The following is a 4902-nucleotide window of genomic DNA, read 5'->3' as shown; positions in this document are numbered from 1 at the left end:
CTTTCTTTCGCTCTCTCTCTCCCCCCCCTCTCTCTCCTCTTTATCCCTCCTCTCCCTCTCTCTCTCTCTTTATCGCTCCTTCTCTCTCCCTCTCTCTCTTCCTTCCTTTATCTCTCTCCCTCTCTCTCTCTCCCCCCATCCTTCCTCAAATATTATATTGAAGCAGTCCTGCACAATGACATTTCTTTCCCTCTCTCTCTCCCCCCCCTTTCTTTCTCTCTCTCTCTCTCTTTCTCTCCCTTTCTTTATCTTTCTCACTCTCTTCCTCTCTCTCTCTCTCTTCCTTTCTTTTTTTCTCTCTCTCTTCTCTCTCTCTCTCTCTCTCTCCCCATCCTTCCTCTAATATTATATTGAAGCAGTCCTGCACAATGACATTTCTCTCTCTCCCTCTCTCTCTCTCTCTCTCTCTCTCTCTCTCTCTCTCTCTCTCTCTCTCTATTACTGTCATAGTGTAAGTAGGTGGGGGTGGTGAGAGATTTTATCCTGAACCCCTGAGAGCTCCCGAGTATAATGTTTCTATAATACAGCTGAAGATATTTTGCAGAGACTGCTGGGCATTCATTTTGGCTAAAGTAGACAATACCAGCGTCTGAGACCAGGGGCGTACTTACTTTTTCCCCATCTACTGATTTTTTTGAAAAAATCTTTAAAAAGCAAATCAATTTCTAATGAAGCAGATCTGATGTTTGCCCAATGAATGAATGGTAACATTGGGGTGTATTTACTATTTCACATGACTGTAGCTGAAGATGATGACAGGTTCTCTTTGATCCACAGACCGCGTACAATGGACTGACCATCATATCTTTATTTTATTGATCCGTTCCTGGGACGTCTGACAAGTCACATTCACCTCCGATATTAAAGTGCGGATTTATCAGTTATGTGACGTCAATACATTGGATGCAGCCATCGGTAATGGAGGACACTACTAGCGAACCTTCCTCTGCACATTTATTTTCCCATCAATTGCAAGTTAAAGTTTTGCAATCTTCTTATCACAAATCTCTGGAAACAATATCAGTGACTATAAAATCCGCAGACTCAGCAGGTTCGGGGCCCGTGCACTGTGAGTCATGTGACCTCATTTCATTCCAACTGTCATTGTGCACAGACTGGGGAAGTCAGCCGCCAACCAATCATAAAAGTCCATTTTTGGAGGGGAGGGGGGTAAAATTGGTTGTGGACAGATGTTTTGGTGAATATCAACTGAAAGTACAAGTATTGATAAATATTTTCACCCAAGATTCACCCAACTTTTACCCAAACAGTATACATTTTTTGCACTAAATTCAATTAGCAAATGTGTATAAATGTGCGACATATTCTATATAAATAAAATGTGAAAAATGTGTGAATGTTGAGTTAAAACATCTATAATAGACCTCATGCTGTCGCATGTCTGTAATCAGCATTCCGATCACTTGATGTCTCATTTTTGGGACCCAAAGCCACTGGAACATCAATCAGCAGGGCTGGTTTTAGGGTTAGAGAAACTAAACAAGGGCCCCCAACTTTTCTAGGGCCCCAAATGGCAGCACTGGGTTCAAGGACATGCTGTGTATTTGGGGCCCCTCTACCTCATATTTGTCTATGCCTCTAATAATACATTGGGTGCAAGGAGCTGGGATGCTGTGTATTTGGGGTCCCTACTTTATATTTTCTCAGGGCCCCACCTTCACCAGGATCCCAATTGACACAATAGCATTGCATTCAGGGAGCTGGAGTGCTGTGTTTTTGGGGCCCCCTCTTCATTTTTGCCCAGGGCCCCAATTGATAGAATGGCATTGGGTGCAAGGAGCTGGAGTGCTGTGTATTTGAGGGTCCCACTTCATGTTTGGACAGGGCCCCCACTATTACCTGGGCCCCACTTACCAGAATAGCACTGGATGCAAGCAGCTACAATTCTGTGTATTTGGGGCCCCTACTCCATATTTGCTCACAGCCCTCACCTTCTCTAGGGTCCAAATTCATAGAATGGCATTGGGTGCAAGGAGCTGGAATGCTGTGTGTTTGGGGGCCCTATTTCAATTTTTCTCAGGGCCCCTTTTAGTCTTCATGGGTCCCTTTGTTACTGGTTCCAATGACATGGTATATGCAGAGCTCCATATCTGTGCAGGTCTCCAATAAGCCAAAAGAATGATTTCCTTAGAGGGCCTGGAGGGGCCCAGGCACAGACACAAGGTGCCTGATATATTAAAGGTCTCCAAGACCGGAGAAGATAGATTATCATGAGAGAATCTGGGTGATCCAGCAAACCTGCAATGGATCTGGTCCAATACTGAAAACATTAGCCAACTAACAAAAACCTTTTAAGAAATCCATTCCAGGTTTGCTGGATCACCCAGGTTTTCCCATGACAGTCTATCTCCATGCCCACTCACATTGGGCAAAGCTTTGTCCTGAAGATTTAGTTTTCCATAAAGATTTCAATGACCTAACATCTCAATATTCTATTTTTCCATCACATTGTCCGGCCCTTACTTCTTGGGTGGAACGACCCTTTAGATTCCAAAAAAAGAGTTGGTGAGAAAATCCAGTAGCCTGGAACGGTCGCAGTCATGCGGTGGGTGAAGCCAGAGACTGTGTGGAGTCTGGGCCACGCGTGGTATTCCGCCCCAACCACAGGCATCTAAATAACATTATTTATGTACTAAAAGCAGCAAACATGAGCCGACCTGAAGCCGCATTACGGGCTGCAATGTTCGCAGGAGCTCCACTCCTAGTTCGGAGCACTCCACCTCAACATTCCTCTCCTGACTCACCTTATCTCAGGCCCCAGGCGGCCCTGTAAATCTTTGAGGTTCTCCTGTCACTCGCAGGAGTTTACAGAGACAAAGCTTAATAATGTTTGATTGTGATAATGGAATCCCTGGTGCCAACAGGAAAATCATTACAGGGGGTGAGAGGGCCAACGACGGTTCCTCTTACTTGTGAAAGGGACAAAATGGCCCAATAAGGGGCAATTTACACCTTTGTAATGTATTCTGAATGGGCCGAAAATGAATCACAAGGTCCCAAAAAATGACTGCAACTATTTTTGGCATTGAATAGTAATGTGCATTGTGATGTGTTGGAGCCGGGCATAGTAAATGGCACCGCCACACACAAACCTGGGTAATATGGCCACAACTAACTGCACCACAAAGATGGGTATGGGCCCTATGGGTCCCAAAGAAGACTTACTACTTACCTGGGGAGTGTAGAAATGTAATCTGCCAAATGTAACACTAACTATTACTAGTATGTGACTGGGGAATCCCAGACTAATGGCACACTGGCACCTGGTATCCAAACCATGGGCACACGGACAGCTGGTAATCTGAACCAGCAACATTGGCACCTGGTACCAACAATACCAACATTGGCACCTGGTATCCAAACCAGAGGGGATACTGACACTTGGTTTAGAAACCATAGGCACACTGACACCTGGTATCAAGAACTTGGTCACACTGACACCTGGTATCTAAAACATGGGCACACTGACACCTGCTATCTAGAACATGGGCACACTGACACCTGGTATCAAGAACATAGGCACACTGACACCTGGTATCAAGAACATGGGCACACTGACACCTGGTATCCAAACCATGGCACACTGACAGCTGGTAATCTGAACCATGGTCACATTGGCAGGGGATACTGACATTTGGTTTAGAAACCATAGGCATACTGACACCTGGTATCAAGAACGTGGGCACACTGACACCTGGTATCTAGAACATGGGCACACTGACACCTGGTATCTAGAACGTGGGCACACTGACACCTGGTATCTAGAACATGGACACACTAACACCTAGTATTTAAATTATGGACACACTAACAACTGGTATATAAACCATGGGCGCACTGACACCTGGTATCAAGAACGTGGGCACACTGACACCTGGTATTTGATCCATGGGCACACTGACAACTGGTTTCTAAACCATGGGCGCACTGACACCTGGTATTTAAATTATTAGTACACTGATAGCTGGTATCAAAACGATGGGTACACTGGTACCTGGTAACTAAATTTTGGGTATACTGCTAGCTGGTATCCAAACCGTGGGTACACTGACAGCTGGGGCCCGGAACACTAACACATTAAATATCAAACACTTAGACATGAAACCCCCAATAAAATGACAAATTGACATTTGGGGGTTACAGATCAATGGTACGCCAACATTATGGGGTCCAGAAACAATGGCACTGACATTTGGGGGTCACAGAACAATGGCACACTGACTGAAGGGCATCCCAAAACAATGGCATTTGGCACTAACAAGTCCCTGAATCCTGACTATTCGTATATAGAAGGATAACACACTGATATCAGGGGCCCAAAACATTGATGCATTGATAATTGAGGAGGGGGGCAGAAGCATGACACACTGATATCTGGTATCTAGAATTGGGGTACACTGACAGCTGTGGCACAGAACACTGACACTTTGGGTTCCAAACTCTTACACATGGAACCCACAAAAATAACCCACCAACACTTGGGAGGGACAATGGGGATCACAGAACAATGACACACTGACACCTGGTATCTACACCTTGGGCCCCCTGACATCTGGGGCCCAAAACAATGGCACACTGACACCCTGGGCAGTGACACACTGATCCTTTGTGTTACAGAACAATGGCACACTGACACCTGGTATGTAGAATATGGGCACACTGACAACACTAACACTGGGTCTGAAAACACTGACACATAGAACCCAGAAAAATTATGCTCTGATATTTGGGGGGCCCAGGACACAATGCACTGATACCTGGGGGCCCAAACTAATGCACATTGATATCTGGAGCCCAAAACAATGACACCCTGACCCTTATACCCCAGATCAGGGACACCTGTGGGGCCCAGAACACTGACACTTGGGGGACCCATAACAC

This window comes from Pyxicephalus adspersus, chromosome 9 (assembly GCF_032062135.1).
Source record: "Pyxicephalus adspersus chromosome 9, UCB_Pads_2.0, whole genome shotgun sequence".
In the NCBI taxonomy this organism is placed as follows: Eukaryota; Metazoa; Chordata; class Amphibia; order Anura; family Pyxicephalidae; genus Pyxicephalus; species Pyxicephalus adspersus.
This window is presented reverse-complemented; position numbering follows the sequence as displayed.